The 27067-nt window shown below is 39.3% G+C and overlaps 1 protein-coding gene across 5 annotated transcripts in view; it reads right to left on the reverse strand.

Moving 5' to 3' along the window:
* Window positions 1–27067, reverse strand: part of GRM5 (glutamate metabotropic receptor 5) — a 511936-nt gene that overhangs the window by 24656 nt on the left and 460213 nt on the right. The gene's annotated exons all lie outside the window — the stretch shown is intronic.

A 27067-nucleotide genomic window follows, 5' to 3' on the forward strand; every position in this document is an offset into this window, starting at 1 on the left:
TGTGTGTGTGTGTGTGTGTGTTTTCATTAACAAAGCTTCATTGAATGGTATTATGTTTGAGTATTTTATTGGAGACTGGTGATGCCAAAAAAGAGATGTTTCTTGGATGTAAGAGGTTTATGCAACCATTAAGTTGAGGTTGAACACTGAATATTGGACTGCCTGAATGGTGGAGAGTAGCTCAAACAGCATTTGTATCAGAACCGGCAATTTACCACACCTGGAGGGTACTAGATGTTTCGTCTAAAGTAAGTTATAAGATTCCCAACATTAGCCTGCTACATGGTGAACCAAGATGAGCCTTTATATTTGAATGACAGTTTTCAGAGCCAGCATGCTTTCACAGAAGTAATCTTATTTATCCATCAGTTTAAGACTGTGGGCAATTAAAGAGAGTACAGTTAACGCTCATTTGCTGGAAGAGGACACTGAGACTTACTTAACTGACTTGACCGAGGTCACAAGCCTTATTAGTAGAGAATGACCATTAGTAGAGTTTGGGGCCCAAGATTCTTAAGGTTCATTGCCCTTTTCCCTTCTAAAACTGCAGCTTGATATGACACTTCATCCATGTCCCTGATATTCAATAGGCAGTGGTAAAAGTGACTTAGTATCAAAAGACTTGTTTACCCTTGGTATAGTCATTTTCCCCCAAGTTTCTTTTCTTGCTGCCTTAAAATTAATACTAAATAAAATGCACCAAAAGCCATATCATTATTAGTTCTGGATGGAGGCCTTTCTCTTAATTTTCTTTTAAGATGTTAAAACTATTTAGTATTTGAATAAAAATGGCTCATTAAATCAAGCCAAGTAGATGGAATGGATTACCTTATTCAATAGACATCAGTTGAGCATCAGTTTATTCTAGACAATGGTCTTTGGCCTGGAGATATAGAGATAAATCATCCACAGGTCCCACCTCACAGAGTTCACAGTGTAGTGGGAAAAGGAAGGGAAGAAGGCAGGATGTTGTTTATGATCATGAGAGAGGGTCTTCTGGAGATTTCTAAGAACAGTTTCTTTTTCTTCTCTTCTCTTCTCTTCTCTTCTCTTCTCTTCTCTTCTCTTCTCTTCTTTTCTCTTGGCAAAGATAACACTGGAAACCATGGTCTCTTTTTGCTCTTGGCAAAGAAAACACTGGAAACCATGGTCTCTTTTTGCTAGGACAGCTGTCTGGTGTGGTACTTAGTAATGCTACACCCATGTTGCCAGCATGAGAGAAGGTAAGCCAATATTTTAAAAAACAGTGGCATGGAAAATTAGAAGAATGTAGGTCCTAGACAATATCTCTGAGTGACTGAATTAGCCTGTTTCATCTCAGAACTTCTTTTCATGTGAGTCTTATCATGTCAGCCACTTTGAATTAGGTTTTAGATTCTCTAATGCCAAAATCCTTCTAGCTTTTACTTTGCTTTTGTTACTTTCTCTACCATAGCCGAGTCTAAGAATTTCTAAGGCTCTTTATAGCATTAGGTTTGGGTATTTGTAAGTTCTGTGTGTATGTGTGTGTATTTATGAAGACCCTAAAGAAGCAAGTTACTAACAAATGTTTTAGTCTAACCATTTGTCTTCTTTTAAATATTGCTTCTTTTTATACATATTATTGTATATAAAAAAGTGTAAGTCTTCACAGAATTAGATTTTTGTATGGGAAGAAAAAGTGTGAGACAGACTGGGTAAAACAAAGGATTAATTTCTCAATAACTCACATTTAGAGAACACCTAAACAACTGGCCCTTATGACCATGGTACAAACACCACTGTTAATTTCCTGGAAGCCATGCTAACTATAGTCCTAACCCACATAAGATTTATAAGAAAAATATTTTTTTGGTTATTCAGATGACCCAAATATATATGAAAATGTATATATTTCTTTTCATATTTTTTTTCACTGTTCCAGGATCACAGTTCCCAAAACCGTTGGAATTTCCTAAGTGTTGTGAGTCATAAAGATGCCTCATGTTATGTTAATAAGGTGATTCCCCCAAAGCACTTAAGGAGGGGGCAGGTTGCCTGAGGAGCCAGCCCTGTGATAGGAGGGTTGGAACTTCCGGTCCCACTCCATTGTCCTCCAGGGAGGGGAGGTGGCTGGAGACTGAGTTCAGTCACCAGTGGTCAATGATGCAATCAATTATGCCATTGTAATAAAGCCTCCTTAAAGCCCCAAAAGGACAGGTTTGGAAAGTTTCTGGAGTGGTGCACATATGGAAATGCTGGGAGGGTGGCTTGCCCGGAGAGGGCACAGAAGCTCCACATGCCTTGCCCTATGCATCTCTTCCATCTGGATGTTCTGAGTTATATCCTACAATAAACCTGTGCTCTGGTAAGTACAATGTTTCTCTGAGTCCTGTGAGTCTCTCCAGAAAAGTACTCCAACCTGAGAAAGGGGTCATGAGACTCTCTGGTTTATAGCCAGTTGGTCAGAAATATAGGTAGAGCAACTGGCTCAGAAGTCCAAGGAGGGGGTCGTTGGAACCTCCAGTCTACAGCCAGTAGGTCAGAAGCACAGGTGATAGGGGTGGTGGAGGAAGGACAGTCTTTGTAGGACTCAACCCTGAACCTGTAGAATTTTCAAGTTGATAGTGCCAGAACTGAGTTGAATTATAAGACACCCAGCTGCCCAAGAGAATTGCTTGTTGGTGTAGGAAGTGCCCATCCCCACTGCCAACATACACATACCCTGGAAGTGGGTATGTGAGAAACCAAAATAACCAGTTACTACGGGTTTAGTGTTGCATTTTCAAACTGATTAATAAGAACCACTACAGGTCAGAGCCCTTATAAGTACTTCAATAAAGCTTTTGGTCATGTTTGCAGAATTGGCATCAGTCTGCAAGGATTTGCCAAAGATTTTCCTCAGTCACCTTTCCTGTCACTAGACTAAGAAAATATCAAGAAAAACAAAAGAAGGAATATGAAGCTGTGTCCCTATGTGCTCATCCCTTACCTAGTCCAGTTATAGACTGAAGTGGTCTTGGCTCTGATGATTTTGGAATTCTCTTCCAGATGCCATCATGTCTGAGCCTGACTATAGCAACTTTTGCAGCTAGATATTATTTCTTAGTTTTCCCTTTGCCTTCCCGGCTTTGGACAGAATGTTTCAGCCTTTAGTTTTCAGTTATCATTTCCCTTTCCACCTGTACCAGTATGGACCTTCGTTAAAGCTTTGGAAACATTTAACTTTGTTCCCATGTTGGCTTCTCAAACACCAGCCTAACCTCAGACATATTTCAGATCAAACACCTACCGTCGAGTAACATCTTTAGCGATCAGAAACACAATATCTAATTTTAAAATATATGAGGCAGAGTGCGACATTACATTTTATTTTCCAGATTTATTTGCTGTGTCACCTTTAGGGCTATCCTAACTTTGGATCCTGACAGTGATAAAATAAGAGAAGCTATGATATACATTTGAATAGCATTTCCAATATTGTAGAAAACTTTTCTTGTGCCATTTGATTCTCTCAACAAAGTTATTAATATCCTCATCTTTCAGGAGAACCTGTGGCTCAGAAAGCTGCACAGTCTGGCTAAGTCTCCATAATTGCCCATCACAGAAACCACATGCTTTACCTACAGACATCATGCTTTTTATTAGCACCTCGCTTCATAATGTCCTTTTACATGAAAAATAAAGAACTTTTCTGAATAATCTGATAATCCATTTGAGGGACTGAAAATGTCATACATTAAGGGAATAATGTATACTTAAGGCATCTGGGCTTGGAGCACAGTATAAACCTATTTCTTTTCCATAGGTCAAATTTCTACACAATGGCCAAGTAGAACAGAACACCCTCTGTGGCCCCTGCTAATATGGAAATAGACTGCCCTTCCTCTAGCCAGTGTTAACCTCCATGGGAGTACACAAAAATCTGAAGGTCAAAGAGGCATAGCTGAGAACAACTGTCAACCAGTGATGATGTATGGATGGGATACTGCGCGAGAGCAGAACCACACCCAGTGAGATGGTAGACTTTTTCAACAACGCTGAAGTGTTACAAAGAGAACCGAAGGAAATTCCAAGGCAATCTTTCAAGTCAAATTGCTTAGGGGAGAATTCTAGCTGAAGACAGAAGGGAAGTCCTTACAGATCTCACTTGAGAAGGAAAGAGTAAGGGCCAAATCTAGTTCATAATCACAAAGTAATTCCTTATTTCAGTCTCATCCTTCTGCCCTCTGTGTGTCTGAACACAAGTAAGTATATTCAGATGGTTTACTACCTGTTCCGGCAGATCTTGTGGTTTCTGTATCCAGAAAAAAACAACTTTTGTCCAGACTTGCAGTGTCAGGTTGATTCACTCAGAGATTGCAGGTTAAAAAAAGAATAATAATAGGCATGATTAATAGCCTGAGAAAATAATGTCAGAGATGAACATAAGTTGGGAAAGTATTTGAGAAGCTGCCAGAGAAGATACTGTTCTGTCCTCTATAAAATAAAAGGAAGGTAGAAGTTGACAGGTGGGGAAGCAATGCAAATAAGCAATTAAAATGTAAAGAATCAGCTATATTGGCCCAGTAATTCTATAAATAGGAATTTATTCTAAGGAAATAGTTCAACATAAGCTGAAAGCCTTCTGTACAAAGATTTTTCCTTTCAGTGTTGTAGAAAAATAGCAGAAACAAAACAAGAGCAAACCACTGGAGAATGATTTAATAAATTATAGCATAGCAAAATTATGGAAATGTGTTAAAAACAAAAGAAAGAATACAAAACTGTGTCCCTATGTGCTCATTCCTTACTAGTCCAGTTATAGACTAGGTAAAGCCTTTCATTTAGCTTCCAGAAAATTCTCCAAGGAAGTATTTTAATCCCTCTTATGATGAGAACTTGTTTTCAGCTATGAATCATCTGAAGTCATTGCCTTTCACCATGTACTTTCTTTTGACGCTATTTGTTTCACAATCAACAGAAGTCCATGAAGATGCAGATTTTTAAAACTAACTCTAAGGTGCTTTACAAGTTTACACAACAGGAAAAACTTTTCAGGGAGGAGCATAATGTTGATTGACCAGAAGGAGGATCTCCAGAAGAAAAGGATCAGTCTGAAGAAACGTCATGGTAAAGCGTTAATTAAAAGTTGCTGGCTTCTCTTAGGACTGAGGGGTTTTTCAGACAAAATAGTTTATTATTCCTAAAAACTGATGGGTAGTTTTTCCAACAGGAATGTTTCCTAACATTTTTTAGCATGAACAGCTAGAAAAGTTTTGAAGTCAGACCAAGCTTGGTAATGAAAAGAAGAGCCAATATTTACTGGATCCTGGGAATATACAAAACACATTCCGAGTAACCAAACTTACTGATTTGATCACTGCAATAGCTCTACAAATTAGATACTACTTCCTATTTTACAAAGGAGGAAGAGCCAGGATACAGGGAGATGAAGTGATTTACCCAAGGTTATGGGATTGGTTAACTCTGATGCATACTGTTTCTCACTAAAATGCTGGTTACAAACACTAGTAGGGCCATTTCTCGAGCCTGGTTCTGTCTCTGAATGTCTGAAGACACCCCACGAACTGTGCTATTTTTTCAAACCTTTCATCTTTTTTTCTGATCTCCTGGCTTAAGTCCCTGCCTCTGATCTTCCTTTGGCCCTTTTTACACTAGTAGATAGGAAGCCTGATCCCTCTTCCTCTCTCTGGTATTGACCTAGGTTACAGTCTGCACTTAGTAACTTCATTTTCTCCGTCTGGGGTAGGAAGCCCAAACCTCAGTGCTTCTCTGCAGAAGCAGATTTCCTCTGAAAGTACTGGAGAATCAGGGACCCTCACTTAGAGCCCTAGCAAGGCCCTGTTCCTATTTTTGTATTCACATTTTGTTATCTTTCTCTTAATAGAGTTCTTTCCCAAAATTGTATGACCTTAAGTCTCACAAAACTCGAATCTACTGGGGCACCTGGGTGGCTCAGTTGGTTAAGTGTCTGATTCTTGGTTTCAACTCAGGTTATGATCTCATTTGCTGTGAGACTGAGCCCCATGTGGACTTCTGTGCTCAGCAGGGAGTCTGCTTGAGATTCTGTCCCTCTGCCCCTCCTTCCTCCCCATCTGCTTGCTCGCTCTTTCTCTCTAAAATCAATCAATCAATCAGGACACCTGGGTGGTTCAATCTGTTAAGCATCTGCCTTTGGCTCAGGTCATGGTCCCAGGGTCCTGAGATCCAGCCCTGCATAGGGCTCCCTGCCAGGCAGGGAGTCTTCTTCTCCCTCTCCTTCTGTACCCACCCCCCACCACCCGCCACCTCATGCTCTCTCTCTCTCTTTCTCAAATAAATAAATACAATCTTCTAAAAACTTAGAAATAAAAAAAAAATAATAAAAACTTAGAAATAAATAAATACAACTTAAAAAAAAAAAAACCCACACACCCAAAACTTGAATCTACTGCTTCCCAGAGTTTGCCTCCTTTCCCACAAGGAAACCATCAACCATCTGTGTTATATTAGTGGACTTACTAATGTTTCCTGAATTAATGTTTCCCCAATGGAAATTTTGGGGATCAGGTGAGAGATAAAATTCTTAATCTTAACAGGTGCATATTAATGGTACTTGTATACATGTCATTTTTTTTCCGGTTCTAATCACTTCTCTAACTCAGCAGGTTTTCTCCAGACAATTCTGATATACAATATTTTGTCCTGTTTTTTTTCCACATGTCCCCTAATACTTATGAAGCCATGGGTCCTCCAATGGGACAGGACCTGTATGATCCCCATTACATGTGTGGTTAATGAATCTTTGATTTTTACCACCATCCAGACTGGCTTGCAGGATCTGGGTGCTCCCACATGCCCTAATTCAGGCTGCTGGAATGTAGGCTGCATTTGAAAGTGACATGCAGGTAGAAGATGTTCCTTTCTTTATCTCAGCCCTCCTCTCCTGTTGGTCTTTAGAAGAGTCCTTCTCTCTTCTTTCAGAACACTTATTTCAAATTCTTTTTTTTTAAAGATTTATTTATTTATTCATGACAGAGAGAGAGAGAGAGAGAGAGAGAGAGAGAGGCAGAGACACAGGAGGAGGGAGAAGCAGGCTCCATGCCGGGAGCCCGACATGGGATTCGATCCCAGGACTCCAGGATCGCACCCTGGGCCAAAGGCAGGCACTAAACCGCTGAGCTACCCAGGGATCCCCTTATTTCAAATTCTAATTAGATATCAGTTTGCCTACTAGCTCACTACTTTATCCCTAAACTGTAAACTTCACCGGAGCAAGGGCATGTGTGTACCTCTTGCAAGCACCTAGCACGGGCAGGGCCTGGCATATAGCAGCAGCCAGCAAACGCTTTTTTGCATGGCTTCAGCTTTTACCATTTACCAGAAATGGTAAAAGTAAGAACGTTTATCAAAGGCAAGGTGATAGTATTGATCCAAACCTAGCTCCATCTAAACTGCCTTTCTCTTCTGTTGTTCACATGCTGCCATTTGCTGAATCTGATCACAACAGTTCTGTTGGGCACCCTTCTTCTTCTGTCCTCTTCCTTCACCTTTGTTGCTCCAACTGCACGGCCACACAAAAAACCTTTCCTTTTCTCTACTTCTGCTTCTCTTGACTGCTGAGGGACAAATAAGAAGTGTCTCCAAGGATTGCCAAGAATCTTAGTTCCCCTTCCTCTCAGGTTTAAAACTCAGGGTTTTTGACAGAACCAAAAGGAGGTAGTGGTGACAGAGGGAAATGGCCATGTTCCTGGTCCCTGCATGTATGTGAAGGACTGAGAAATGCAGGGAGTTCATGCTTCCTGTGACAGTGACAGCTACCTGAAAGTGGTGATGACCCCCAGAGAGAGGAGAGCCTTTGTGTGAAGTCCTGGGTTGCTGAGTTGTGCCCTGACTCAATGTGAGCTTCACAAAAATCATCTCTCCTCTAGTGCACTGGACAGAATATACTAAAATCACAAGTCTGTGACAAAGGACTGCCTTTCTACCTCCCTTTTAGTCTTTGTTTCATTGTTTTAATAGTATCATTTAAATATATGCAATTATACTTCTCTTGATTTTAAGGTAATGTCTCATGGTTTATTATAATCACATATAACTACAGCAGATGGATTTACTAGTTTTGCCATTTCTGGGCAGATTCCACATTGTTCAATATCTGTCACAATAAATAGAAAGTGAGATTTTTCTAATTTCATAATGAGAGATACCTAAAGAAACATTATATGAAGATGTTGCTTCAAAGGTCTTTTCTTTAGTAAATTTACTTGTTTTTTTAAGTACTCATTATATACTAAGTATTCAACTAGGAGTTGCATGGTGATCTAGAATTACAGGGGTTTATTATGGCAGAGTGTGATAAACTAGTGTGTGCAGCTATATGGATCACATATACTATATATGTGCATATAAACTCATATATGGATGCATATATGCACACAGAAATGCACACATATCTCTAATCATACAAACACACACACATAGGTAGATATACAGTAGTTCTCCAAATTTTTCTAAACAGATTGGGTTTTAGTTTGCTCAAGATAGGCAATAAATCAAGGTAATGAAGTGTACTGGCTTTGGAGTTAGTCAACATGAGTTCGGTTCCTAGCATTACCACTTACTAGCTGTATGATTTTGGGTAACTTATATAACTTTTCTTAAATTTTCTCTTTGAATAACAGGAGCAAGGTTACTTGACTCATAGTGTTGATGTTTTACATGAGGATTTTAGCATTTAATTTCACAAAGACATTACGAGGTAGGTTACATCATCGTCCTCATAAAAAGATAAAAGATAAAGAAATTGAGCCACAGAATGGTTAAGTGACTTGCTGAATGTGACACAGTAAAAGGAGGCAAAACCAGGAACATATCTGAGCTGTTGAACTCTAAAGCTTGTACTCTAGAATTCTAGAACCAAAATTAGCAAAGGGATGACTAAAAGGGAAAAGAAAACTCAATTTAGAAAAAAATCAAGGAGAAGCCAAAGATAGGGAGAGAAGGATAAGAGGCAAACATAAGTGCCAGGCACTGTGTTAGGAGTTTTTCTATATTGTCTCAAGCATCTTTACAACACTGGGAAGGGATAATGATGACTTTATCTAAAAGAGAACTGTAGTTCACACAGCTGATGAATGTTGATATTGGAATTCAATAGTAGGGGGTACTTCTTAAAAATAATATACTCAGACACATATGATGTGTCTTATACTCATCATAGTGATTGGTTCTATAGTTGACATTAAGAAAACACATTTCACAGCCTCTGACCTCAAAGAGTTTATAATCCTGATGGGGATCACAAACATGGACTTTGTAAACAATCAGAGAACACTAAATCCATGGTGATGATAACACCACATGTGGCTGCAGACCGACTGATCATAGAACTGAAATGGCAAATGTCATGATGGAATTCTAATTTAACCTGGTCTGAGAGGCACATTGTGCTGTCATGGGTTGTTGAACACATAGGTGAAAAGACATGATGTTATTTTCTTTTTTTAGATTTTGTTTATTTATTTTAGAGAGAGAAAGAGAGAGAGAGCTAGAGAAGGGACAGAGGGACAGAGATAATCTCCAGCAGACTCCCCTCTGAGTGCAGAGCTGGACATGGGGCTTGATCTAACTACCCTGAGATCATGACCTGAGCTGAAATCAAGAGTCAGATTCTTAACCAAGTGAGTCAAAATAATGATGTTATTTTTCTATGACTCTTCTTCTCACATAGGACCTATCAGACTGAATGGCTTAGCTTTCTCTATCCCTGGAGTAAAGGTTCAGAAAGGGCAAGGAAGAGGAAAACCAAAGGGAGCAAGCTCACTGCCTGCCTGTTATTGCCATGTCAGGGCCACATCTGTATCCCTGTGCCCACATCAGTGACTGGAACCTGGGAGGCTTTAATAAAAGAAATGTGTTGACTGAAAGAATAAATGAAGGAGGAAAAAAAAAGATTATTTCTGGGAAGATCTAGAGAAATCACAAGGGAAAGAAAAAACACACATACAACCAGGACCCATAGTATCATGTTATCCCACCTTTGAGGCCTTTCCTGTCTGCTCTTAGATAATAACTATGTCCGTTTCTGTGCCCCTGCAGTACCCCTGACAAAGACTTGAAGCACCTACAACTCTCTACTGACATTATCTGCTTACATCTATGGCTCTGCTTTGAGGAAAGGCATTATCTAGGGGAAGGACAGTATTATATTCATCTTTATCATCTCCAGTGCCCAAAATATCATCTAGTTCATAGCAGATGAATAATAGGTTCTCACCAAACAGTACCTGTTTATTATTACTGTCGGGATAATAAACATGCACTGAGCAGAGAACCTTGCTTTCTTGTGACTGACTTCCGCCCAACTCTATCTAGCCAACTTGTTTTTGTTGTCTGGTATACAACTGAGATCCTCCTACCTCTACTGACTTCAATTCACTAAGTTTAATTTGGATCCCATGAACCATAAAAGTGTGCATTGCCCCCTTGTGTCTCCTTTAGTGAAACACCCCACGAACCCTTCTTGGTATTTCTTCCCCTTGCTGTGAGGCTCTGCTGCCCTCTAGGGGGCCTTGTTCATCTCACACTTCTCAGGACCCAGTTTGATCAGCATCTGACAACCTGGTCCTGAGGTGGGACCACCATGTTCAGGGCTGGGCTGCCAGCTCCCAGGGTTCATCTGCTGGCTCTTGACATCCCCATCTTATAAACTTGTGGCTATATAATGTAATGGGTTTAAGGATATGGTACTTGGGCATCGGTAAGCAAGGAGGATGTCAAGAACTGAAACCCATCACAAGTGGAGGTTTTGAGAAGGCTGCCATGGGGTCTCGGTGTGCTTGGTACCAACAGGATCCTCAGTTATGGGTATTCCACTTGCATCTTGGTAGTTTACATCAAAATTTATTCTATGGAATCCAGTAGCTGACTAATCGAAGTGTTATACCTGATGAATGAACAATGATTTTTGTCTTTGTGTGGGCCTCTGGAGACAAAGAACATCCTCAAAGTGTCTGGGGCCTAAATTTCTTCTTGTGAACGGCCAAACTGTTTGCAGGACGTACAGCCCTTAGCCATATCCAGTACTAATGACCCTTAGCTCTGTCTACTTTGACTTCTCTGGAGCTACTGACCACTTCTTCATTTATGAATCATTCTTTTTCCTTTTGTGTTAGCACTTGCACCTAGGTGTCAGGAGGACTTATGTCTGTTCTTTAGGAATTCTTTGTCTAGTCCTTGGACTTGCTTTCTTTATCTAGTCTCTGGTTCTGCCCTTGGCTCTCCCAAATTATACTTCAACACAAAACTCTCTTGATTTTCAGACCAGTTTTTCCAGCAGCTTCCTGGACTTGTTCACTTAGATGTTTTCTTGGGAATCTTGAATTTAACAATTCCAAAATTAAGTTTGTGTTTTTTTCTTCAAACTTTCTCTCTTTTACTTTATCATCTCTGGTCCCAAATTTCTCATTTCATCCTATTATTATCAAATGTGGATGGTTCCCCCAGTCCTTTTATTTAATCTCTAGCCTGGACTTCTCTAAGCTTATATGACATAGTATGAATGAGTCCAAAACTGAACACTTGATTTTACTCTTCAAAACTCTCTTCCCCAAGTCTGAATTACAACAATCCCAATCCTTCCATTTACACAGGTCAAAAGCCTAGAGCTCATCTTTAAGTCCTGTCATTACACTTTCTATTTGAAATCACTGTATTCTCTTACTTATCCAGTCACAATGGATGTCTAACTGATTTCTTTCTTTCCTTCTCTTCTTTCCACTCTACATTCTATCTATAGAAATGAGACAGATTTCTTTAACATATTAATCTTATTTTGTAATTCTTTGAAACTTCCAAAATTTCCTATCACATTCAGGACAAAAAACAAAATTTGCACCTCACCTAGTCTGATCCTCAAGTGCCTGTCTGCATTTTTCTCTGTTCTCTCCCCTTCTTTTTTTACTCCAACCACAAGACAATATGGTTCCTGCCTCAAGATCTTTTTATCTGCTATTCCCTCTGCCTGAAACACTTAGTCTCCACCTCTCAGATCTTTATGCATCTTATTTTCTCACTTCATTTTGCTCTCTGTTCAGCTTATTCAGAGAGGCTATTCATGTTTTAGATATCTAAAACTATCTAAAATAACTTGCCAAAGCTCACTGTAGTTTCTTACCTCGCTTCACCTTTCTTTATAGCAAGTATACCTATCTGGAATTATCTGATGTATTTGTTTAATATCTGGAATTATATATTGTTTATTTTTTGGTGTCATTCTCTTCAAATATAATTGAAATTCTGTGAGGGCTGAAATTTTTGTTCACCACTTTATCCTCAAAGCTTAGAGAAGTTCCTGGTGCACAGCACACTCAATTAATACTTGCTAGATGTACTCGGTTAATAATGTCAGGGCATTGAAATATAATCCTAGTCCTCATATAACTCATCTAACTTTGCTTGATTTTCAATAGGGTGATGTATATAAAATGCATTATATATTAGTTTGAAAATATTTTAAAAATAGCATCTATTATCTCAATAGCATCCAATATCTGATTAAAAATGTTTAAGTTGAGGATAAGGAAAAATTAAACATGGCTAACATTTTGAGGCTGGGAATTAGCATTTGTTACATCTAACAGAAAGAGATAATGAAACTACTACAGAAGAATTTATTTGATATAAAAGAGTGAGTTTTGGCCGTGTTGAAGTTGAGATGATGCCAGGTATGAAGATAGTACCATCCACTTATCATTTGAAGACTAACAACTAGAGCTTAAGGAAGATTATCCAATTATCAATTGATTATCCAATTATCAATTTCACTTGATAATTGAAAGTGCCATGATGGCTGGGTTCTCCAAAGAAAAGAACACAAGGAGAAAGGAGCCAAGGACCATGGGTCGATCTTAGAGAACATTTGCAGCTAGAAGAGGAAGTGGCCCCAAGTAGCCCTAAACTCTGTACCTTTGTGCCTGCTGTTATCTCATGCTGGAATGTCTTCCCCTACCTAAGCAACTTGAACACTTCTACTTATCTTTCTTTTCAATGCTACCTCCTATGTAAATTTCTTTAGTAAATCCCTGAGAGTTGACATTGATAACTGACCCCCCCCCTTTTCAAACCAACAGGAATATTTTTTTTCAGCTAAAGAGTAATGGAGGATATAATAAGGCACAGTATGAAGAGTATGAGGAGTAGCCTGGCAGTCATGGATTTAAGTCAGCTCAATCATAGGCTAAGTGTACAGTCTTGGAAAAAATTATTTCATCTCTCTGAGTCTCTGTTTCTTCATATATAAAAATTAGTGTATGCTTACTTTCCAAGGTTGTACAACTTAAATGACATATGTAATAGCACAGAGCACACTGAAGGAGCTTGAGAAATATTTGTTCTCTTTCTTGTGTGTGTGTATGTGTTGGGGGAATTTGGGAGGAATGCTAGAATCATCAGTGGCCAAATGGCTCAAGAAAGGTGGAAAAATTATTTTAACCAAGACTAGATAAAAGGATATTCTTATCTTTCCACTGTTTACTTCTTCCTTAACAATTTTATCTTTACCAAGGGAATGGAGTTTGAGGAAAGAGAATCATTAACTCACAGAATTATGCCTAAGGCTTACTTTCTTTTAGTATGAAATGTTATGTGTTGAAAGAGATCTGACTTGCATGTCCCAGATATGGTGTAGCTAGTTCAGTTCCAAGTAGGGCTAATGCAAATAAAAGGAACCTTTCTGAAAATAAAATTTTGAAAATGCTTAGTTTACCCCCAACCCAATTTATATCAATTAATTGAGAATATTTTAATCAAATTCAAGTAGTAACAAATGAAATCACTAACATCACATGCAAATTAAAATTCACTGTAATCACAGCATTCAAGAATATCAATTCATTATACAAAGGGAATGTTTTAGATGCAATTCATCAAAATCATCCAGACATAGTCTTTTATAGTTCCACAAATATACTTTCAATTATTGCAGAGCCAAACCATTTAATTAATCATTTCAAAGCATTTCTCTTCCCCCAAATTAAATACCTGAAACATATCATTCATTACACTACAACCAATCACATCTAAATCTTCTTAGCATTTACCTCTACATCCCAGTGAGAGACAGAAATATATTTAAATAGTATATTAACAAGCAGTGGTAGAGCAAGACTTGACAAGTTGACTTATTCTCTTGGAAAATGAACTACCGTTGAGTACTGATTCACCATTATGGAAGGGACTAGATCTTTGCCAGAAGCTAGAAAAGTGAGTCTTTACTAGTCATTCACTCACATATTTATTGGAGAACCTTTTAACACAGTCACTGTGTTAGTTGCCGATGATAGAGACATAGAAAGCAATGCCTACAAGAAACTTACAGTCTAGGGGCACGTGGGTGGCTCAGTGGTTGAGTGTCTGCCTTTGGCTTGGGTCATGGTCCCTGGGTTCTGGGATCAAGTCCTGAATCAGAGTACTTGCAGGGAGCCTGCTTCTCCCTCTGCTTATGTCTCTGCCTTTCCCTATGTGTCTCTCATGAATAAATAAAATATTTTTTAAAAAGAAAGTTATAGTCTGGCAGAGAAAAACAAATATAATACAATTTGAGGGATTCTACATGAAGGGACTCAGTAGGTCCAATGGAAACGCAATTTATGAAGAGGAATATTATTTGGATTAGGAATTGGAGGGTAAGAAGGTGTTTTCTAGGTAGAAGGAAGATAAATACAGGTATTAGTAGAGGCAAAAAGAATAGAACATACACAAGCTGGGGCATACCAAACAAAGAAATAGCTGAGGCATGGTATGTTTGGGGAACTATATGCAGTTTGGTACTGCTGGGATATGTGGTATGTGTTTGGAGAAGCACTGGTGGAAGGGCCACTGGGGAATTGATGGAGTAGATTGGTGCCTGGACCTCAGGTTGAGAAGGTCAAGTCTTGAAGGGTCAGGTCTTTAAGGGCTTTGTGAGTTTGTAAAAGAGTTTTAGATTTTTATATTTTAAGGCTTATATTCCTACTATTTGAAGGTTGGGTAATGTGATCAAATTCAATGTTTAGGAAGATGGCTCTGGCACTGGTTGGGACAGGTTGGTGTATCAATAATAGAGATTTAGGACCTTGTGTCAGTCGTTCAGACAATAGGTTATGGAGTTCTGATCCATGGCGGTATCAGTGAGAATGCAAAAGATAAGGTAATGTAAGTTGAGAATATGATTGATTGGATGTGAAGCATCAAGGAAAGTGAAGAGTCAAGATTGACACAGGTTTGGGCAATGAGGTTGAAGGTGTAACTTTTATCCAGAGAGAAAATGTAAAAATAGGAAAAGCTTTCAATGATAATGTCTAGAGAAGTGATGATGAGGTAATTTTTAAATTTCTTGGTCAAAATAATATTTTCCTCTGATGTCCTGTCTTGTATGTTATAATTATTCAGGATGTCAAAAACACTGAATTCTAAAAATTGACTTAAATATTTGCATGAAATTGGTGCTTAAAAAATGTTTGGTGGACTTCAACCATACCTGACCACTTAAAAAAAAAAAAGACTATTTATTTTAGAGAGAGAGCATGAGCAGGAGGATAGGGAGAAGATAAGCAGAATCTCAAACAGACTCTGTACTGAGTGTGGAGCTCCACACAGGGCTCAATCTCAGGACCCTGAGATGATGACCTGAACTGAACTCAAGAGTCAGAGGTTAACCAACTGAGCCACCCAGGTGCCCAACCTGACCACTTTTAAAAAGTATTTTTCCACCATTTCACATATTTTTAAATTGATAACTTTACAAATAGTCTTCATTTCAAGAAAGGAAATAAAAATAAATCATTAAAAAATCATAACTGGTAAAAATGTAACCATGCACTTAGTCTGATTCTGTTAGGAAACATACCCTATTCCTTGTGCTAATTTAATTTCAGTAAGTGCTATCTGCAGTATGTGGATATTTCAGCCAAAACAACAACAACAACAACAACAACAACAACAACAACAACAACAACAAACCCCTGGAATGTCTTTCTAGTGCATACTTGCTTTGATGACCAAACTGCACTGACTTTGGACCTTAACTAGATCATAACTCAGCAGAGTACTCTAGACAGTGGCTTTAAGTCTCACAGAAAGAGATAGTACTAAGGGTTAATAAAAGAAAATGGGGCAATGGGTAATAATTTCATTGGGCAAGGGGGTTAAACAGGAGGGTATCCAACCTAAATTAAAATACAGTAAAGATGACACTTTTACGAATGTCTTCTTTCGATCCTGACCTTTAATTGATTCCTACAAATTCTTTGTACCCTTTCAAATATAGTATTAGCATTTACAATTTCTAGTAGCTAAGGTTGTGAACTCTAAAGCCAAGCTCCTGGGATTAGAACCCTTTCTAGGTATCTGTCCTTGGGCAATTTGTTTTGCCTCACTGTGCCTTGATTCTCTCATTCATAAAATGTTACCCACCTCATGGGGTTGTCTTAAGATCTGATGAAAGTTTCTGAGGCACTGATAAGAATGCCTGACACAGTATAAATGCTCAGGAACAGTTAGCCGTTAGCATCTACATCAGCATTCTGATCATCCTCATTTCACGTCTTACACTCCACCTTCTCTTCTGTAGTTTCAGCCTGTTTAAACTTTTGGCTGGAGGGTCTAAAAGCTTGATTTTAAATCTAGTAGTAGTGACTGCCTGACCCCATACTCAGTGTCCTTTCTCATCTGCCTCCTTCTGGCAGCCCCGAGCCTCATCTTACTTGCACTGAGCACTCTGGTACAAAATGGTGCAGACTCTGACTCATTAACTTTTATTGAAGTAAAAGGCTACCTACCCCTTCATCATGCTTTGATGCCCTCTGGAAATGGTGTGACCTAGCATGTGACAGGGCAGATTGGCTTCTCAGTCAGAAGGTCCAGTTTTAGAGAGAGCCTTACATTTTAGGGCTAAAGTTTCTTAACTGCAATAGTGGTGTTCAAACCCTGGTTTAGCCCCTTACCACTTTGGGCAAGTGCCTTTGTCTCTCTAATGTTTGGTGTCTTCATTGGGATAATGGGCAAAGGACATATCCACTAAGGGGCTAGTATCCAAAATATATGAAGAATTTATACAACTCAGCACCAGAAAGCCCCTAAATAATCCAATTAAAATGGGCAGAAGCTATGAACAGACATTTCTCCAAAAATGACATATAGATGGCTAACAGACACATGAAAAGATGCTCAGCACCATTCATCATCAGGGAAATGCAAATCAAAACCACAATGAGATATCACCTCATAACTGTCAGAATGGCTAAAATCAACAACACATTTTCATACAAATGTTGGGTGAATGTGGAGAAAAAGGAACCCTTATGCACTGTTGGTGGGAATGCAAACTGGTACAGCCACTGTGGAAAAAAGTATGGAGGTTCCTCAAAAACTTAAAAATAGAACTACCATATGATCCACTTATTTCACTACTGAGTATTTACTCAAAGAATTCAAAAACAGTAATTCAAAAAGATATATGCACCCACTGTTTATTACAGCACTAAGACAATAGCCAAGATATGGAAGCAACCCAAGTGTCCATGGATAAATGAATGGATAAAGAAGATGTTATCTATCTATCTATCTATCTATCTATCTATCTATCTATCTATCATCTATCTATCTATCTCATTCATGGTGGAATATTATTCAACCACAAAAAAATGAAATCTTGCCATTTGCAACAACATGGATGGATCTAGAAGTCTTAATGCTAAGTGAAATATGTCAGAGAAAGGCAAAGACCATATGATTTCATTCACGTGGAATTTAATTAAACAAGTAAACAAAAAGAGACAAACGAACAAACACCCCCCCCACCCCCAACTCTTAACTATAGAAAAAAAAAACAGTGATTACCAGATAGGGGGTGGGTGGGGGAATGGGTGAAATAGGTGAAGACGATTAAGAGTATACTTATCTGAGTAATGTACAGAATTGCTGAATCAATATCTTGTACACTTATAACTTACATAGCACTGTATATTAATTATACTAGAATTACAATTTTAAAAAAAGAAATGAATTGGATTAAATAATAGTATGCATGGGCACTTGTTGCATCCCCAATAAATCAAAGATCTTGATAGAAGTTGGTTTAATTCCTGAAGAATAGACAGTGGAAGCATGATCAACTGAATTAAAAAGGCAATTCTGGTGACAAAGTGTGTGGCAGGAGAATATTTAGGTAAGGCTCCTCTACAGCGTATGACAATAGTATGTCTGTTTTTAAAATTTAGCCATCACTGTGTAGGAAGTAATGCTGATTTTTTCCTCCAGCTTTTATATGCACCGTCTGTATAGATATGGAAATGTGTTATCAATGATGAGGGGAAAACCTACAAGTTTGTGTTAGGAATATTCTTCAGTTAGTACATCTGGGAAACTGCACATCTACTGCTCGCACTACTTTCTACAACAGTTTGCCTCCAGCTGCTTGCATCCAGCTGTCTGTACAAGCCCACGGTGACGGTCCCGCATTGTTACCGCGCAAGCTCAGGGAAATGCTCCCCACTTCTCCCCCCACCCCACCCCGCCCCACCTCCCCCAGCTGCCCAGAGAACCCCGCCTGCCACCTAGTGGCCGGAAGAAGGATCAGGCCGCTGCTGCTCGGGGTGGGCATGGAGGGTTGCTGGGGCAAGGAAAGGAAGAAAGGGGAAGGTCCGGAAACAGTTGACACTTAGAGCCCGGTTCTTCACTAGCACCACTGAGGATGGCTAGAAATGCCCTGGAGTGAAAGGCTGTCTGCTCCTTTCAGCTCGCGGCTTGCTCTCTGTCTGGCACTGTCCTCCCTGGAGATGCAGTCACAAAGCAGTGTCTGCACAGTGAATACAATTAAATGAAAGCCTCTGGAAATGTCCAAGGGGAAATTAGATAACATGTGCTTTGATGCAGGGATTTGGAGTTTGAAGGTGAAAAAGACAGGCAAGACATCAGAAGTCTGCATCTGCTTAGCTCCAGTTCAACATATTAGCATTCTGCTAATGTGTCTTTGTAAGTTCTTCTCTGAAGCCAATTTGCTCGGTTTTTCTCAAGTATCATCAGACATTTCCAATATCTTTGAGATTAAAAGGAGTCCTAAAGTTGAACTTCTGTTATGAGTGGATGCTGAGATCAATTTTTTCTTACTTATATTTTTATTAGTTAACCCAACAAACAGGAAAAGTGCTTGCTGGTCCACTTGGGCTAGGATATTTGGTTCTCATTTTGCTGTCCTAGAAGGCACTAAATCTGTGTGTGGCAGAGAAACTTCTGCCCTGGTCCATTTTTCAGCAACGGGCTGCACACTTGGCTGTACCCCATGGCTGGGTAGTCCCTGAGAGCACCAGGCACTGTTCACCCTGAATTCAAATACCCTCTTATTTCCTTCAGATGCTCCTCCTGTGCCTTTTCCCTCAGTATCATAATGTGTGTGCCTGAGTCAGAACATACTCTCTGGAGTGCCTGACTCCCACCAGAGGGTCAAGTGGACCTCGCTGTCTTCAGTTTCTGACCAAGACACTGGTGGAGGCCAGAGTGAAATGAACAGACATGGCATGAAGAATGGTTGAGATGGATGATGTAGAATAATGGGAACCTTTTATCCTTTGAGTAGCGTAAGTAGGAGGGATCAGTATGGCTAGATCTCCTTTTTACCTCCTATATTACCACGATAGCCATTTACTGAGCTCCTACCCAACCTAAGGATAAATAAGAAAATGTTCTTGCTCTCAGCGATTTCTGGTAGGATGTGTGTGCGTGTGCGTGTGATACATATGACCAAAGTAAACCCCCATAGAATGTCATGGAACCTCACCAGAATTTTGCGTGGAGAAGACCGTTATCTCCTCTCTCCCTGCCTAAGCCAAGATATCTTTTAGGGAATGTGATGGTCAGAATACAATCATTTAGTTGAGTTCCAGGTCTTCCAGAGTAACATCTTCAGTCTCTCTCTGACTCTGATACACCTGCCTTCCTCTTATAACAAACCCTGTGATTACCTTGGTTTCCCTCCAATAATTCAGGATAGTCTCTTCTCAAGATCCTTAACATAATCACACCCACAAAGTCGCTTTTGCCATGTAAGGTAACATACTCACAGGTTCCAGGAAATGGAATGTTACCATGTTTGGAGGTCACTACTCTGCCTACCACAGAGGACATACATGTTGATATTAAACTACTCTGTTACCTCCCTTGTTTCACCCATGCCATTTAAAATTGAAGAAAGTGTTTTAGCTGGTTTGATTTTGCTTTTCTTTTTATGGTAATATTATATGGTGACCATACACTGAAATTCTAGCCAATTTATATCCCATCTTTCCCATTCCTTAGTTAACCACGACCCCTCCCATTTCACACCAATGCTGTTGTTTGAGAAATGGCAGCTGATCTCCTGATTGGACACTGGCTCCGGTGAGGTAAAAGTGTGTATCTTTCAGTCACATAGGGAGAAAGTGGGAGAACATTTTAGAGTCTTCTCAGAGACTGCTGTGGAATTTATGAACAGAGAGTGGAAAGTATGCTTAATAACCCAACCAATAGCAAGTCTCTGGCAATAGCAGTGTTATTACCTTATGCTCAGGTGGGCAGGTGATGCCCTAGAGTTTGAGTCCACAGAGCAGAAGTCCTAGTATGGGGCAAACAAGAAGGAGGAATAATCACCCACTTAATATATCCTCTTGAAAGCTTGCCAGTCATGTTATTGTGGAAAAAAACATGTGTTTAGACTTGGGTTTGAATCCCAACTGCATCTCTTATGAGCTGTGCAATCTTAGACAAATCACTAAACCTCTCCGCACTTAAGTTTTCTCATCTTTAAAACAGAGAATAATAATAATATCTAATTCATGGGGTGTCTGGGTGGCTTATGATCTCAGGTCATGAGACTGAGGCCCATATCAAGCTCTATGCTCAGTGCAGAGTCTGCTTGTCTCTCTCCCTTTCCCTCTACCCCTCCCCCTTGCATGTGCTCTCTCTTATCTCTCTCAAATAAAATCGTAAAAAATAAAATAAATAATATTGAATTCGCATAGTTGTTGTTAGTTGAGAATATGCAGGTCTATGGTTATCAACATGTGATCCCTATGTCACCAGCATATTCATCAATATGCATCATTATTACCTGGAAGCTTGTTAGAAAGCAAACTCTCTGGCCTCACACCAGATCTACTGCATCAGAAATTCTGGGGTTGGGGAGCTTTATTCTAGAAAACACTAATGTGCAATACACATAGTATATTGTTTCACACATGACTGGCACTTGTTTAACAAATGCTGATTGTAATTATCTTTACCTTTTCTGGGAGCTTCATTAGGATTACCACACTTTGTTTTTCAGTTATTGTTTGTTTAAGAAGAGTAAGCAAGGTCATTGACAAATCTTTGTTTGCCATGTCATGGTCTCTGTCTCCCACTAAAAAAGCCACATGAATTAGAGAAAACAGTGCTATAAGTTTGCATTTTGGCCATGCCATTTTAACTCAGTAGAGGGAGAGTCATGCTTCTACCATCAGCAGTGTGTAGTTGTGAAGCCTGAGAACAAGGCCAGGCAGCAAACTTGTACACAGAAGGGATGCTGTGATTCTTTCCTTTTTTTTCTTTTCTTTTTTTTTTTTTTTTGGCTGAATGTAAGTGAACAATGTGAGCACACACCTTACCAAAGAGTGCTTCATATCATGTTATGGTATAAAATTTACCACAGTGATTATCATTTAGTTTCTAAATATTAAGTAAAATGGATCCATCTGGGCCAAGTTTAGAATCAAAATAGTAAAAATAAAATAAAATAAAATAAAATAAAATAAAATAAAATAAAATAAAATAAAATAAAGTTTTTCTCATGAAGAAATATAAATGCATTGCCAAAACCACAAGGGCAATGGGAAAAGTGGCTAACACCAATTGCCTTTAAACTCTGAAGAAAGTCTGACTTCTGAAAAAACATTGTCACAGAAACTTCAAAACCAACTACCTAAGAATATAATGGGACTTTAGAAGACCATGGGCCCCCAGGATGCAGCAATGATTTACTTTGAATTGAGGCCAGATTCCCAAAGTTAAATATTTCCATTTCAGTACCTTTCCTGAAGAATGATGTCATGAAACCTCATATTATGTCACCAGAACTATATATTGGGGGACGTGAACTGAGATGACCCCATGATTAGGGTACAGGAAACTCACATCTCCTGAACCGAGGACAGTGGAACATACTCTGTATTATGCTCACAACGATCCTGTGAGCATCACACAAAGTATGATGAAAAGTTTCATTCTCATTGTCTAGAAATTCTGAGAATGAAGTGCTTGTATGTCTCAGCTTGTAAGTGGCAGGGCCAGGATTGGAATCCATATCTTTGCTAACCAGGCTCACTTCCTATACCACTCTAGTTCTGCCAGGTTAGAACAAGATTGGCTGACAGGCTACCTTGTTCCATTACGTCACCCCAACTGATTTGCCTGTATACCAAAAAAAAAAAAAAAAAAAGTTACTGTTAGGGTCATTTCTTTGGGAGTAAAAAATAGAATTAGTATTTTGATTCTAAATACTAATTATTTAGTAAAAATTATTTAGTAAAAATACTAATTATTTTATTTGGCAGAAATACATTCACAGTGGCTTTGTTTATCAACAGTAAAATGAGATACATATGGTTGAGAAAATGAATCCATCAGAAAGGCAATATTAAAATAAAAAGGGCTATAAGAACATAAAGACCTGGGTTTGAATTTCAAATTTACTACTTATTAAATATGCACTAAATAAAGCTTGCTTAATCTCTATTTGTCTCAGTTATTTCTTTTCTTATCTGTGGAAGGCATAATACTTTCTATTATAAAATATAAGATCCAGTGAGATTTTATATATATGTGTGTGTGTGTGTGTGTGTGTACTTAGCACAGTCTCTGTAATAAAGTAGTTGCTCAAAAGTGTTTACTTTATAAAGGATGGAGCAAGTCACTAAGGATCATTATGATAAGAGCACAAACTAATCTGTCTATTCTCTAGCAGAGAGGAAGGGTGAGAACACCTAAGTTTTGGCTGGGGGTAGGTGGGGAGGCATCCCGCTGGGTTGGGAGGTTGTCAGGAGTATGAGGAATCTGATGGTAAACCGAAAAGGCTATTGAAAGGAAGGTTGCACAGGGGATCCCTGGGTGGCTCAGCGGTTTAGCGCCTGCCTTTGGCCCAGGGTGCGATCCTGGAGTCCTGGGATCTAGTCCCACGTCGGGCTCCCGGCATGGAGCCTGCTTCTCCCTCCTCCTGTGTCTCTGCCTCTCTATCTCTCTATGTCTATCATAAATAAATAAATCTTAAAAAAAAAAAAAAAAAAAAGGAAGGAAGGGTGCTGAAAGGTGGGTAGTTGACAACCCCTTGCTCAGGCTTAGCCTCTCCAGTCCATTCCCTTCACCTGCCCACACACATTTTACACACTGCAATTCCCTGCCTACACTGTGTTGGGTCATACCTCTGGGCTGTTGTTCATATTGTTCCCCCAAACTGAAACTCCCCATGAGTTTCACCTGGTTCATATAATCTTTCATTCTTTGGGATTCAATGCAGGCATCATCACCCTTCCAGGAAACCTCCTGAAACCTCCAGATTGGGCAAAGTGTCCTTTTTAGCCTGACTTCCCTGAGCATTGTCTCCTTTACCACTTCATTCATACACTACAAAAATTAATGATTTGTATGTAATTTGACCTTCCCCACTACTCTGTGAGCTGCTCCTAAGGGCAGGGTTTGTGTCTTATTTTTCTTTATGTTCCTAGAATTCAATGGTGTATTTAGGGTACGGTGATTACTCTAAAAACACTGGTTGGCATTAAACTGGACTGGGTCAAGGTGGGAAATATTAGGATTCCTTGCCTGTTTCATGAAATTTTTATCAGAGATTAGCCATATCAAAAACAAAAAAAATTATATAGGAAATTAGTGTCAATCCTCATAATTCCTAATTATAATAAAATAACAAGTATAAAAATACTATAAATAGTAAAAACAAGTCAGTTTTTTTCACACAAAATCTATACAGATAGTGAAAAATCACTACTAAATAGAAAAGATTCAGGCAGCCCTTCAAGTTCAAATTTTATCTCAGAGGATTCTGAGATAAAAACACAAGTCAAATCAGGCTCAGGTGAAGGAATGACCCATGGCAAGAGAGTACAGTGCCATAAAGATATAGGGAACAGTTTTCAGGGAAACTCCTGGGGGAAAGTCACATTTCACACCCATTCAGTCTCAGTTTTTCTCAGTTCAGACTACAAAATACAAAGAGCTGGACCACTGTTGAATGGTTGGTTACCTGCATGGGGCCTGAAGTCAGCCTATCTTTCTTTATTCGAAGTCTGCCTCTTCTGCTTACACTCTTTATAGATTTGAGCAAGTAAATTACCCTCTGTTTACGTCAGTTGACTTATCTGTAAGATGGGGATTGTTTTGAGAATTAAAAGAGATAATACACATAAGGGGTTTCATGTGGCCGATCACCAAGTGCTCAATGAATATCAGTATTCACTATCTTCCGCCCTTCATTGTATTCACTGTCAAGTGGCAGTGTAGTTCACACTTCATTACTCGTATATCCATCCATCTTTCCATTTATTCAACAAACATTTGTGAGTGCTATGTGCCTGGCACTGTGCTGGGTACCAATGGCACAGAAAAAATGAAGACATGGATCCTGTGCTTAGTAAGTTCACATGATAGTGTGTGATTGGATATGTGTCTGCACACGTGCATGCATATGCATGTACGTGTGTAATTACAACACAGGATGATAAATGTGCTATAGGGATAAGCACATGGCTCATGTGGATCATAAAGAGTGGAACCTAATGCAGTCTCAGACGGTCAGGACAGGCATTCCAGTAGAAGCAGAATCAAAAATGAGTGTGAGTTAGTTGGGTAAGAGCTGAGGGTGGTGGGGCAAGTATATTTTATAACAAAGGAACTGCACTGCTATAGGCCTGAAAGCAAGAATACTGAGTGGGTCAGAATGGAAAGCCCAGCAGGGAGTGACTGGATGCAAGGCCGGCCGTGGGAGGAGTCATACATACCACCAGGGGCCTTTCCTGCCACTAAGTAAGGAAGTCTGGCTCTATCCTATCCTAGCTGGTGAATCTTGAGGATGTCTAAGCAGGGATAAAGTATTTAAATTGTATCTCTTGTTTGAATTGGATCCTCTCGGAGGTTTTTCTAATTCTCCACATGTAGAATTTGCTGCTTCTGCCTCTGGGCCCCTCTTTCCTCGTAGACTCCTATCACAGCACTCTATCACTTCATTGAACTTAACCAATTTCCAGGTCTGTTCTGGGAGACTGAGAGCTCCTCAAAACCTGTTTCTTACTTATCTTTGTATCCCCAGAATCTGTAACAGTGTTGGCACACAGCAGGCATTCAATTGAAGCTTGATTAAAAACAAGAAGTTGGCTTTTAGCAAAAAGAATTTTTTCTTATTTTTTTTGAACAAAGTATCATCAGATAAAAATCTGGGCAATCAAGTCAACAAAATGGTTAGTTTTGCTCCCTGTAATGGCAGTGTGAGCCCTAAGAGCTGCTGCCTACCCAAATCAGAATCTGTTGCTGAGTGCTGCTGTGTGTCAGGCACAATGATAGCCACTGAGGAAGACAGAAATGCTTTTAAGACAGCTTTAGATAGTTGTGAAAATATCACGTCTATACAAAACAATCTTCCAGCCTCTAGGGCCTACCACAGTGCCTGACAATGTTCCGTTCTGTTTGTATAAATAATAAATGAAAAAAGTGTGAGGAATGTGTGCTGAGTGTTCTAAGAGTCCAGATGAGGGAAAATCTGGGAGGCAGTTTAATCTGATAGGGTTTCAGTGGGGGAGCTGGACCCTGGAAGATAAAAACAATCTGGAAAGATAGAAGGAAGAGGAAGCCGATTCGAAAGAGGAAGAGATAACACACACACTGCTTCATACCGACTAATAACTCCTCAATGAAATCGAAGCAGATGGAAATCCTCAAAGCCCTGAGCATAGTTGGGGTGTATTGGCATTCACAGAAGAGAACCAATTTTCCAGACAAATTATAATTTGGACAATGGATGTGAAAGGTCTAGCGGTTGCTTTAGCAGATAGTCTGACTGGGCTCTCCTGACAATGTCAATGAAAGCAAAGTTAATTAGTTAATTAAAACAAAAGCGGCAAAAGATAGTTTCTAAAATTAAGGTGAAGGCTATGCTAATGCTCCTGCCGCCTGAGTAGAATCCCCAGCGAGGCTCTTACCTTCTGAGAAAACGTGTGATTTAGAGCTTCAGGCCTCTGTCATTAATCTAGCCATGAAATGCCCACTATATCCGAGAAATGCAGCCCACCACCCTGAAAATTCTGAATCTTGTAGAACCAGAACTTTAGACTCATCAAATTCAGTGCTTTATTTAGTTCAGAACTGATTTTGTCTTCATTTGTCAATTTGCAGCTGAAGTGAAGGCCTTACACGGAAGCATGGCATTATCTGCTTGACAATGATTTGATGCTGCACCATGTCGTGCTGGAAAATTAGTGTCTAGAACCAAAATGTTAATCACAGGGACCTCTATACATTGATGGCATAAATAGCATGTTTCTATATAAAAAAAATCTATAGTGACTCACTCTCGTTTAAATAAAAATCTCCCTTTGCTATTTCAGTGAATTGAATGATTCTGGGCACTCTTCTTTTTGGTGCTCTAAAGTGAGCCTGTTTCACTTCCCAGAAAACTGCTAGATCTGTTAGAATTAGCTCTAGTTTTCCTGTAGGTGCTCAGAGAACAAAAGTGATTCTCTCTCCATGACCAGAGGTGGAAATTGGCTCTTTCTGTCCCTCTTCTCATTGAAGATATATGAACGACTCTTCAGTCTCCCCAGAAACATGTCTTCTCTTTGGCTCTGACAATATTTTCCATAGTGAGTCCCCTTTGTAGTGTCAGTTCTCCAGATTGTTAAGAGAGTTACTTGAAAATAATAGTCCTGTGTTCAACAAGATCGGGGAAAATGTTGAAAAGAATGAACGAATGAATGGATTCTACACTGCAAAACTTTTCAGTGTTTATCTCTAAACACAGTCACATTATTCTAAAAGAACAGTCAGAGTTCTTTAAGACTTGTTTGACCAAACA

Source organism: Canis lupus, chromosome 23 (genome assembly GCF_048164855.1).
Source record: "Canis lupus baileyi chromosome 23, mCanLup2.hap1, whole genome shotgun sequence".
Lineage (NCBI taxonomy): Eukaryota > Metazoa > Chordata > Mammalia > Carnivora > Canidae > Canis > Canis lupus.